This window comes from Lepus europaeus, chromosome 1, assembly GCF_033115175.1.
Source record: "Lepus europaeus isolate LE1 chromosome 1, mLepTim1.pri, whole genome shotgun sequence".
NCBI lineage: Eukaryota > Metazoa > Chordata > Mammalia > Lagomorpha > Leporidae > Lepus > Lepus europaeus.
In genome coordinates this window covers 43,382,820-43,395,641 of record NC_084827.1, presented here as the reverse complement: position 1 = coordinate 43,395,641, position 12,822 = coordinate 43,382,820, and the positions used below count along the sequence as shown (strand labels likewise).

At 40.9% G+C, this 12,822-nt stretch overlaps 1 protein-coding gene across 1 annotated transcript in view; it reads left to right on the top strand.

Moving 5' to 3' along the window:
- Positions 1-12,822, top strand: part of FBXL13 (F-box and leucine rich repeat protein 13) — a 251,473-nt gene that overhangs the window by 178,999 nt on the left and 59,652 nt on the right. The gene's annotated exons all lie outside the window — the stretch shown is intronic.

Below are 12,822 nucleotides of genomic sequence, written 5' to 3'. Positions count from 1 at the left end.
CCCCTCTAGTGTGACAGGTGCTTACTGAGTACGTGGGCGTGGGAAGCAGTGAAGAGGGACATGTGCCATGCACAGAGGTCCAGAAGGACTTCCTCTTTCCAGTGGAGGAGAAGGGACGTGCAGTGAGCCACAGGCTGCACGAAAAACATAGAGGGGTGTGAGTGTGGAAGCATCAAGAGCCATTCATCTGGGCATGGCGCAGGTGTGAGGAGAATGGGGAGAGATGATGGGGGCCATGCAGCTTTTGCAAATCTTTAGCTGCAATGGCTTTTTCAAGGGTCTAATAGAGGCCAGTGGTGGTGAAGAGGGTTAAGCTGCCACCTGCAGCCCTGGCATCCCATATGGATGCATCTTCCAGTCTCGGCTGCTCCACTTCTGATCCAGCTCCTTGCCAATGTATCTGGGAAAGCAGCAGAAAACTATCCCAGTGGTTGGACCCCTGCCACCCAAGTAGGAGACCTGGAAGAAGCTCCTGGCTCTTGGCTTTGCTGTGGCCCAGCTCCGGCCATTGTGGCCATTTGGGGAGTGATCCAGTGGATGGCAAATCTCTCTCTCTCTAACTCTGCCTTTCAAATACAATAAATGGGCCTTTTAAAAGAAGTGTCTAACAAAGGGCTGGCATTTTGGCTCAGTGGGTCAAACTGCTGCTTGCAACACTTGTATCTCATATGAGTGCTGGTTCGAGTCCCATCTGCTCCACTTTTAAAGATTTTATTTATTTATTTGAGAGATAGAGTTATAGACAGTGAGAGGGAGAGACAGGGAGAAAGGTCTTCCATCTGCTGGTTCACTTCCCCAGATGGCTGCAACGGCTGGAGCTGGGCCCATCTGAAGCCAAAAGACAGCTGCTTCCTCCAGGTCTCCCATGCAGGTGCAGGGCCTAAGCACTTGGGCCATCTTCCATTGCTGTCCCAGGCCGTAGCAGAGATCTGGATTGGAAGAGGAGCAGACGGAACTCAAACTGGAGCCCATCTGGGATGTCGGTGCCGCAGGTGGAGGATTAACCTACTGCACCACAGCGCTGGCTCCACTGCTCCACTTCTGATCCAACTCACTGCTAATTTGCCTGGAAAAGAAGCAAATGGTTTAAGTGCCTGGGCCCCTGCCACCCATGTGGGAAACCCAGATGGAGTTCCTGGCTCCTGGCTTCCTCCTGTCCCACACCTGTCTATTGTGGCTATTTGAGGAGTAAACTAGTGGATGGAAGATCTCTGTTTCTCAGCCTCCTCCCACCCCCACCCTCCCACTGTCATTCTGCCTTTCAAATAAATAACTTTTTAAAAAAGTGTCTAATAAAATGGAATATTATGCATTTCCCCCCCTGCTCTAGAGGAATATTGGAATGATTTGGTATAGCTCTGTGTGCACGGGGAAGGGTTTCCTGCTGGTTAAGAGAGTTCCCGTATACTAAAGACCACAGAAGGTTCCACCGTTAGAGCAGGTCAATCCGTTGGTTAAGTCGCCTTAGTCACTGCCATACTTGTTCAAAGGCAGAATGAGTCAGAGCGAGGTCCCAGACGGTGTGCTTAGACAGTGGTTTAAGAAGACTCTTTAATTTGCCTGCTTTTCAAAGTTTTCCACTATGAGCACTGATCTTGAATGTCTACGATGTAGACAATATCCTGCAGCTCCTCACTGCAGTGAGAGCCACGAGCACTTTGGCTTTTGTGTGTTTGCTGCTTTTTCCCCTACACCCTGGGAAGCAGTAAACACTTGATAAATATTCTTCTAACGAACAAATAAGGGCCTGGCTGTTTGCCAAATGGGAATGAGATCTGTTCTCTGTGGCTGATTTGGAAGACAAGGTGTGGGTCGTTTAAAAATAACGTGGCAGGTTCAGGGACAGAGGGAAGCAGAGGAAAGACTCTTCACTCAGGCTGTCCAGCACAGAGGCCGGCCTGCAAGCTTCTTGCAGGCGCTCTGTGTAGCTGAATCCTGCTGGAATACACTAGGAAAAGGAGGTTGACTTGGGGGAGTTCCGCGTGAAGCCAGGGAGGCTGGACTTGAACCGGCAGATGATGAAGTGGCACTCAGGAGAGCTTTAGCCATTTGGGGAGGGAAGGGAGGAGGGGGGAAGGACTTGAGGCAGGGAGACCAGTAGAGGGTATTTTCAGGTTAAAGAAGGAGCCGGTCGGGGCCAGACCAGTCTGGGAAGGATGTATTCAGGAATATTTAGGAGGTGAAACTGAAAGAACTTAATAATTGATTAGCTGTGGAAGACAAGGGCGGAGTGGCAGGAGAATGATTCCAACAATCTGGCTTTGGGTAGATAGAGGTTCTATCTCAGAAAAAAAAAAAAAAAAGGTAATGGAGAAAAGAAGTAAAAGGTTTTGAGGAAATTCTCGGAACAGGATGCTGTGGATACTCAGGCCAAAAGCTGGCTTGGGAGAAAAATTGTGACTGGAGTGGCAGACGGGGGAGTCACTGGCATAGGGGTGTGAATGTGGCCAAGACCCTCAGGGAGAGCTTGGGGAGTGAGGAGGAAAGTCCACCCAGCCACCCAGGAAGAACACGGCAGAGCACCCATGTTTTGGGGGGGGGGGGGACTCCATGAAGGAGACTAAAGAGAGAAGCTAAGAAGACTGTGACTGCAGGTGAATATGGTCAAGTGTGGAGTGTAGTGGGAATACCCAGCAGTGTCTGAACACACAAAGTCAGGAGAGACCAAGGTTTGAAAGACTGTTAACCATTGATTAAACATGCCAACTGTTTTGCTGCCTCAGGACCTTTGTACATGCCATCTTCCCGCTTGGGATGCCTCTCCTTCCATTCTTCATGTGACTCGGTAGGCACCTATGAAGTGAAGATGGGAACAAAGTAGTCATGGATGATAATGATAGCAGTTAAAGCCAGTTGTGCCTTTTACTATTTTTGGCTTCATTTTATGTGTTATTGCCCATGCTGTCCATATGACCAGAAAGTCCTACTTCTCAGCCTAGACTTTTTGGAGGTGATTATCCCTGGGTTTATGTTATGAATGCATTTTTTTCTGTAGGTCTCACAGGTGACATTAAATCTCTGGTGTTTTTCTAAACAAGTGTCACTTAGTTCCTGGTGTACTGAGTCACACCTCTGCCACACTGCAGCATGGTTCTCAGCTCCGTTACCACTTAGAAAGCCCTACAGTTATTATGACTCTTAAATCAAATTATCTAGAAAAGAATCAACTCTAATTGAGTGTTGGCATTGAGTGTTGGCATTTCCATGTTAATTTTAATTGTCTATGTTGTAAGGCTGTGTAGTTTCAGATTTTTTTTTCTTTTTATCTTACTTTTCTGTCTGCTTTTTAAATTTTAGCTCCCACATAAAGTATTTGTCTTTCTGGGTCCAGCTAATTCCACACAACATAATGTCCTCCAGTTGCATCCATTTTGCTGCAGATGGTAGAATTTCATTATTTTATATAGCCAAACAATATTCCATCGTGCATATAAACCACAGTTGCTTATCTGTTCATCTGATGATGGACACCTTGAGTGTTTCAAATTTTGTCTATTGTGAACAGTGCTGCTGTTAACATGATGGTGCAGGTATCTCTTTGATATGCTATATTAAAGTCTTTTGGGTAAATACCCAGTAGTTGAATTGCTGGATCACATGGCAAGTCTATTTCTAGATTTTTAAAGAAATTTCCACACTCTTTTCCCCAGTGGCTGCACTAATTTGCATTCCTCGAAACCATGTATAAGTGTTCCCCTTTTCCGCATTCTCACCAGCATTCATTACTCTCTGTGTTTTTGATTTTAGCCATTCTGACAGAGGTGAGGTGATATCTCACTGTGCTTTTGATTTGCATTTCCCTGATGGCTAGTGATGTTGAGCACTTTTTCATATATTTGTTGGCCATGTGTATTTCTTCTTTTGAGAACTATCTATTGAAGTCCTTTGCCCATTTCTCACCTGGATTGGTTGTTGTAGAATTCAAGTTGCTGATATATTCAGGATATTAATCCTTGATCAGATAGGTGGTTTGCAAATATATTTTTCCCATTCTGCTGGATGTCTCTTCACTCTACTGATTATTTCCTTTGCTGAGTTTGATGTAGTCCCATTTGTTTAGTTTTGCTTTTTTGCCTGTGCTTTGGGGGTTTTATCCAAGAAGTTGACCCCTACCCCAATGTCTTAGAGTGTTTCCCCTATGTTTTCTTCTAGCAACTTCATAGTCTCAGGTCTTAAATTTAGATCTTTGATCCATCTTGAGTTGATTTTTATATGTGGTATGTATCTAATTTCTTCTACATATATACATCTAGTTTTGCCAGCATCATTTGTTGAAGAGATTATCCTTTACTCCACTGTATGGTTTGAGCCTTTTTTGTCAAAAATCGGTTGGCTGTATGTATATGGACTAATTTCAGGGCTCTATTCTGTTCCATTAATCTATGTATCAGTGTTTATGCCAGTGCCATTGCTGTTTTGATTACTGAAGCATTGTAGTATGCTTTGAAATCAGGTATTGTGATGCCTCCAGCTTGATTTTTCTTGTTCAGGATTGCTTTGACTATTCTGGATCTTTTGTGATTCCACATGAATTTTAACATTGCATTTTCTGATTCTGTAAAGAATGTCATTGGTATTTTGATAGGGATTGCATTGAATCTGTAGACTGAGTTAGGTAATATAGACATTTTTAATATTGATTCTTTTGATCCATGAGCAAAGACTATCTTTCCATTTTTTGTGTGTCTTTGATGATTCCTTTCATCAATGTTTGATAATTTTCATTGTGAAGATCTTTCACTTCTTTGGTTAATTTTGTTCCTAAATATTTGATTTTTTGTGGCTATTGTGAGTGGGATTTCTTTCTTGATTTCTCATTCTGCGAGTTCATCATTAGCATACAAAAAAATCTGTTTTTTTATGCTTATTTTGTAACCTCCAACTTTACTGAATTGGCTTATCAATTCTAACAGATTTTTGCTGGAGTGTTTAGCTTTTTCCATGTATAACATCGTGTTATTTGCAAACATGGATAGCTTGACTTGCTCTTTTCCAATTTTGATGCCCTTTATTTCTTTCTCCTCCTTAATTGTTCTTGCTAAAACTGTACTATATTAAATAGGAATGGCAAAAGTGGACATCCTTGTTTTTTTCCGGATCTGAAGGGAAATGCTTTTATTTTTCTCCATTCAGTAGAATATTGGCTGTTGGTTTGTGATATATAGCCTTTGTAATTTTGAAGAATGTTCCTTCTGTACCTAATTTGTGGAAAGTTTTTATCACAAAGGGTATTGAATCTTATCAAATGCATTTTCTGTATCTATTGAGGTGATCATATGGTTTTTGTTCTTCATTCTATTGATGTGATCTATGATGTTTATTGATTTGCAAACATTGAACTACCTTTGCATTTCTGCGATAAATAACATTTGATTATGCTGTATGATATTTTTTATATGGTTTTGGATTTGATTTTGGTTGTTGAGAATCTTTTCATCTGTGTTTACTAAGGACATGGGTCTGTAGTCTTCTTTTTGTGTTGTGTCTTTGGCTTTGGTATCAAGGTAATGCTGGCCTTGTAAAAAGAGTTTGGCAGAGTTCTATCCTGTTCAATATTTTGGATTAATTTGAAGAGTACTGAAGCTACTTCCTCTTTGAATGTTTGTAGAATTTAGTAGTAAAGCCATTGGGTCCCAGACATTTCCTTGATGGAAGACTTTTGGTTACTGCTTCAGTTGCATTGCTTGTTATAGGTCTGTTTATGTTGTCTGTATCTTCTTGATTTAATCTTGATAGGTTATATGAATCCAGGAATTTATCCATTTCTCATTTTTAAAAGGTTTATTTATTTATTCAAGACGTAGAGTTACAGAGAATAGGAGAGACAGAGAGAGAGAGAGATGTCTTCCATCCACTGGCTCACTCCCCAAATGGCCGAAACTTCCAGAGCTGGGCTAATCCAAAGTCAGGAGCCAGGAGCTTCTTTCAGGTCTCTCACGTGGGTGCAGGGTCCCAAGAGCTTGGTCCATCTCAGGCCATTAGCAGAGAGCTGGATCTGAAGACAAGTGGCCAGGAAATGAACCAGCACCCATATGGATGTCAGCATTGCAGGAGGAGGAGGCCTAATCTACTGCTGCCATGGTGCCAGCTCCAAATTTATCCATTTTTTTGAGGTTTTCCAGTTTATTAGCATAGATTTCTTCATAGTAGTTTCATATGATCCTTTGTGTTTCAGTGGTATCAGTTTTAATATCTCCTTTTTCATCTCTAATTTATTTGAGTTCTTTTTTCTTCGTTAGTCTGGCTAGTGGTTTATCTATTTTGCTTATCTTCTCAACTTTTTGTTTGTTGATCTTTTGTACTTTTTTTAAGTTTCAATTTCATTTATTTCTGCTCTGATGGTTATTATTTCTCATCTCCTGCTGAGTTGAGAGTTTGGTTTGTTCTTGTTTTTCTAAGTCTTCAAGATGCGTCATTAGATCTTTAATGTGAGACATTTCTCTTTGGATTATAAGCACTTAATGCTATAAAATTCCTTCATAATACTGCTTTTGCTGTATTTCACTGGTTTTGATATGTTGTGCTTTCATTTTCATTATTTCAAGAAAGTTTTTGATTTACTTTTTAACTTCTTAAATGACTCATTGATCATTCAGTAGCATATTGTCTAATTTCCAAGTACTTGAGTGTTCTCTTGTTCTTCTTGTTGATTTCTAGTTTTTTCCATCATGGTGTGAGAAGATACATGGTATGATTTCAATCTTTTTAAATTTGCTGAGACTTGATTTGCTGCCTAATATGTGGTTTGATCTAGAAAATGTTCCACGTGCTGATGACAAGAACACGTATTCTGTAGCTGTTGGGTGAAATGTCCTAGAAATGTCTGTTAGGTCCATTTGTTTGATAGTATGTTTCAACTCTGATGTATCCTTATTGATTTTTGTCTGGATGATATGTCAGTTGATGAGACTGGAGTGTTGAAGCCACTATTATTGTATTGGAGTATACCTCTCCCTTTGGCCTAATAGTATTTTCTGCATATATCTGTGTGGTCTTGTGTTGAGTGCATATATACTTAAGATTGTTGTATCTTCTTGATGAATTCAACCTTTTATCAAAATGTAATGTCTTTTTTATCTCTCTTTATAGTTTTTTATTTAAAGTCTTTTATCTGATGTCAGGAAAACTATGCCTGCTCACTTTTGGTTTCTGTTTGCCTGGGATATCTTTTTCCAGTGCTTCACTTTCAGTCTGTCCATATTTTTGTGAAATGAGTTTGTTTTCGGCAGCATATAGTGGGGTCATGGTTTTTTTATCCATTCAGCCAACCTAAGTCTTTGTGTTGGTGAATTTAATCCACTTACATTCAAGATGAGTATTGATGGATAAAAACTAAGACCCATCATTGTGTTGATTGGGTAATGATTCTACCTGGTCTGTTGGTGAATTTGATGGTGTCATGTGTTTTCATTATATTTACTTTTAATGCAGGATGTCCTTCAGGATTTTTCTTGCCAGGCTGGTCTGGTGGTGGTGAATCTTTCAGTTTTTGCTGATATGGAAAATACTTAATTTTTCCTTCAATTTTTTTTAAAAAAATTATTTGTTTATTTGAATGGCAGAGTTACAGGTAGAGCGAGGGCGAGAGAAAGAGAGAGATCTTCCATCCGCTGGTTCACTCCCCAAATGGCTATAATGGCCTGGGCTGGGCCAGACCAAAGCCAGGAGCCAAAAGCATCTTCCAGGTCTCCCACATGGGTGCAGGGAACCAAGTACTTGCGCCATCCTCTGTTGCTTTCCCAGGCATGTTAGCAGGGAGATGGATCGGAAGTGGAGCAGCCAGTATTTGAACTGTCCATATGAGATGCCAGCACTGCAGGCAGCAGCTTTAGCTGCTACACCACAGTGCTGGCCTCTCTCCTTTACGTTTAAAGGATAGCTTCGTTGGATATAATATTCTTGGTTCAAAGTCTTTTTTTTCAAAATTAGTATTTATTTATTTGTTTTGAAAGAGAAACATTTCATTTAAGGAATATAAACTTCATACATTTCATAATTACAACTTTAGGAACGTGGTGATTCTTCCCACCATACCTGCCTTCCCACCCACTCTCCCACCCCTCTTCCTCCTCCTCCTACTATTCCCCTGCTTATTTTTTACTAAGATCTATTTTCTTTTTTTCCAGGGAAACCTTTTATTTAAGGAATACAAATTTCATGCATTTCATCAGTACAACTTTAGGAATATAGAGGAATATAGTGATTCTTCCCACTGTGCCCATCATCCCACCCCTCTTCTTCCTCTCTCCTATTCCAGTTTTATTTTATACTAAGATCTATTTTCAATTAACTTTATACACAGATGATTAAGTCTATAGTAAGCAAAGAGTTCAACAATTTACATTAAAAAAGAAGAAAAAATTTAAAAAATTTTTCTCAACCATCAAGAAAAAGGCTGTTCAAAATCATTGCATCTCAAAGTTAATTTCATTTTTTTTGAGAAACTCAATTAACTTTAAAGAAGCACCCGAGAATGATACATCTTTTGGGAGTGCTTAGACATAACTGTAGCTTATGAGACAAAAGCATATCCTCCACTTATCCATTAAAAGAAAGTAAGTCTTTGGGAATAAGTTTTATCATTAACTAAAGAAGTACCTAAGAAAAGAAGCAATGGAATTGGACAATTTTGCATAACTAAAACTTATGAGACATAAGTATATCCTCCACTTAATACACAAAATGGAATAAATCTTTGAAAACAAGTTTTACTGTTAATTCTCCTAATACAAATCTGTGCATGGGAAGTTAATGCACAGTGACTCTTGTTGTTAATTTAGCAATTAACACTCTTATGTATGATGTCAGTGATCACCTGAGGCTTTTGACATGAGCTGCCTAGGCTATGGAAGCCTTTTGAATCCACAAACTCCATCAGCATTTAGACAAGGCCATAAGCAAAAAAGTTCTCTCCTTTCAGAGAAAAGTACCTCCTTCTTTCCACTGGGGTCTCATCCCTTCATGTAGGACATTTTTTGCCACAATGTCTTGGCTTTCCATGCCTAGAATGCTCTTGTGGATTTTCAGCCATACCAGAATGCCTTAAGAGCTGATTCTGAGGTCAGAGTGCTCCTTCAAGTGATTGTCATTCTATGAGTCTGCTCTGTGGACTGCTTCCCATTTTAGAGTATTCTCTCCTTTTTAATTTGATCTATTATTATTACTTAATAACACTTAATACTATTTATACGATCACTTTAACATGCCTATCTATATGGTCATTTTTAGAATTTAATCCTATCCATATGATCACTTTAACACTTAAAATGATATTTTTACCCCACAGCTTAAGAAGATTTGGGATCCCATGGCAAGTTTTTAAACTGTACCCTTAGAAATAAGTTTGGGGGCTGGCACCATGGCTCACTTGGTTAATCCTCCACCTGCGGCGCCGGCATCCCATATGGGTGCTGGGTTCTAGTCCTGGTTGCTCCTCTTCCACTCCAGCTCTCTGCTGTGGCCTGGGAAGGCAGTGGAGGATGGCCCAAGTGCTTGGGCCCCTGCACCTGCATGGGAGACCAGGAAGAAATACCCGGCTCCTGGCTTCGGATTGGTGCCACTGCGCCGGCCATAGCAGCCATTTGGGGAGTGAACCAACGGAAGGAAGACCTTTCTCTCTGTCTCTCTCTCTCACTGTCTAACTCTGCCTATTAAAAAAAAGAAGTAAGTCTGTAGGAATGTATACATAACTATAGAGCTTTATAATTACAAACTTCATACACTACCTAACTACAACTTTAGGAACATGGAGATTCTTCACACTATGCATGCCTTCCCACTTCTCTTCCTCCTCTCTGTCTTATTCCCACTCTTATTTTTTTTTACTAGGATCTATTTTCAATTAACTATACACAAATGATTAACTCTATGTTAAATACAGAGTTCAACAAATAGTATATAAAAAAAACAAAAACCCTGTTCTTCAACAGCCAAGACAAGGGCTGTTCAAAGTCCTAGCTTCTCAAAGTGTCAATTTCACTGCTATAGATTGCCTTTTAGGTGCTCTATTAGTTATTATGGGTCAGAGAGAACATCCGGTATTTGTTTTTTGGGGACTGGCTTATTTCACTAAGTATGATGTTTTCCAGTCTCATCCATTTTGTTGCAAATGACTGCATTTTATTTTTTAAAACTGCTGTGTAGTAGCCCTTGTTTTGCATATCCCATAATTTCTATACTTGATCTTAGCCAAAAGGCCGAGAAGTGATCCCATAATTTCTTTATAAGGTATTAAGTTGGTGGATATTTGGGTTGATTCCACATATTAGCTTATGGACCACCTATATATAGAATCATGTCATCTGCAAATAGGGATAGTTTGACTTCCTCCATCCCAATTTGTATGGGCTCTGGCTAAAACTTTCAGGATTATATTAAATAGCAAGGATTACAGTGGGCATTCTAGTCTGCTTCTAGATCAGTTTTGGAATGCTTCCAACTTTTCCCCATTCAATAAGATGCTGCTCTGCATTTGTCATAAATTGCCATGATTGTGTTGAGGAATGTTCCTTCTGTACCCCATTTGCTTAGAGTTTTCATCATGAAAGGATGTTTTATTCTACTAAATGGTTTCTCTGCATCTATTGAGATAATCATATGGTTTTTGTTCTTCAATTTGTAAATAGGATGTATCACTTTGATTGATTTGCTAATGTTGAACCATCCCTGCATACCAGGAAGAAATCCCACTTGGTTTGGTTGGACGATGTTTCTGATGTGTTGTTGAATTCGACTGGCTAGGGTTTGTTGAGTACTTTCGCATCTATGTTCATCAGGGAAATTTGTAGTTCTCTTTTCCTGGTATATCTTTTTCAAGTTTATGAACTAAGGTGATTTTGGCTTCATAGAAAGAATTTGGAAGGATTCCCTCTCTTTCAATTGTTTTGAATAGCTTGAGATGAATTGGTGTTATTTCTTCTTTAATGTCTGGTGGAATTCTGCCGTAAACCTGCCTGGTCTTGGCTTTTCTTTGTTGGGAGGGTCTTTATTGCTGATTCAATTTCTGTCTTGGTTACGAGTTGGTTTAGGTATTCTGTGTCTTCAAGTCTCAGATTAGTAAGGTTGTATGTGTCCAGGCATCTATCCGTTTCTTCTAGATTTCCCAGTTTGTTGGCATACAGCTCTTTGTAGTAAATTCTGGTGATTCTTTTTTATTGCTGTGGTATGTTATTACATTTCCTTTTTCACCTCTAATTTTGTTGATTTGGGTCTTTTCCCTCCATTTTTTTTTTTTTTGGTTAGTTTGGCCAGTGGTGTGCCAATTAAAAAATTTTTTTATACAAATGAGCTCTTCATTTTGCTGATCTTTTGTATTGTTTTTTTTTTGGTTTCAATTTAATTTCTTCTCTAATTTTAAGTATTTCTCTTTCTGCTACTAGTTTTCAGTTTGGTTTGCTATTGTTTTTCTATGTCCTTGAGATGCATTGATAGATCATTTATTTGGTGCCTTTCTAATGTCTTGATGTAGGCACCAATTGCTATAAACTTTCCTCTTAACACTGCTTTTTTTTAAAGACTTGTTTATTTTATTTGAAAGGCAGAGTTACAGAGAGGCAGAGACAGGGAGAGAGAGAGGTCTTCCATTTGCTGGTTCACTCCACAGATGGCCATAGCTGCTGGAGCTGCACCAATCTGGTGCCAGCAGCCAGGACCTTTCTCTGGGACTCCCATGCTGGTGCAGGAGCTCAAGGACTTGGGCCATCTTCCACTGCCCTCCGAGGCCATAGCACAGAGCTGGATCAGAAGTGGTGCTGCTGGGACTCAAATCGACACCCACATGGGATGCTAGCACTGCAGGCTGCAGCCTTATCCACTGTGCCACAGAACCAGCCCCTTAGCACTGCCTTTGCTGTATCCCATACTTTTTTTGAAGATTTATTTATTTATTTGAAAGTCAGAGTTACACAGAGAGAGAAGGAGAGGGAGAGGGAGAGGGAGAGGGAGAGGGAGAGGGAGAGGGAGAGGGAGAGGGAGAGGGAGAGGGAGAGGGAGAGGGAGAGAGAGAGAGAGAGAGAGAGAGAGAGAGAGAGAAAGAACTTCCATCCACTGGTTCACTCCCGAATTGGCTGCAATGGCCAGAGTTGTGCCAATCCAAAGCCAGGATCCAGGAGCTTCTTCTAGGTCTCTCTCGCAGGTTCAGGAGCCCAAGCACTTGTGCCATCTTCTATTGCTTTCCCAGGCCATAGCAGAGAGCTGGATAGGAAGTAGAGCAGCTGGGACTCGAACCGGCGCCTATATGGGATGCCGGCCCTGAAGGTGGCAGCTTTACCTGCTACACCACAGCACTAGCCCCCATCCCATAGGTTTTTTTTGTTTGTTTGTTTGTTTGTTTGTTTGTTTTTTGACGGGCAGAGTGGACAGTGAGAAAGAGAGACAGAGAGAAAGGTCTTCCTTTTGCTGCTGGTTCACCCTCCAATGGCCACCACAGCTGGCGCGCTGCAGCCAGCGCACTGCGCTGATCCCAAGGCAGGTGCTTATCCTGGTCTCCCATGCGGGTGCAGGGCCCAAGGACTTGGGCCATCCTCCACTGCACTCCCGGGCCATAGCAGAGAGCTGCCCTGGAAGAGGGACAACCGGGACAGAATCCGGTGCCCCGACCGGGACTAGAACCCGGTGTGCCGGTGCCGCAAGGTGGAGGATTAGCCTGTTGAGCCACGGCGCCGGCCCCATCCCATAGGTTTTGATATGTTGTATTGTCATTTTCATTTGTTTCCAGAATTTTTTTAATTTCTCTTTTGTTTTCTTCTATGACTCGTTGTTCATTCAGGAGCATGTTGGTTCAGTCTCCATGTGCTTTCATATGTTATAGAGATTCCTGAGTTG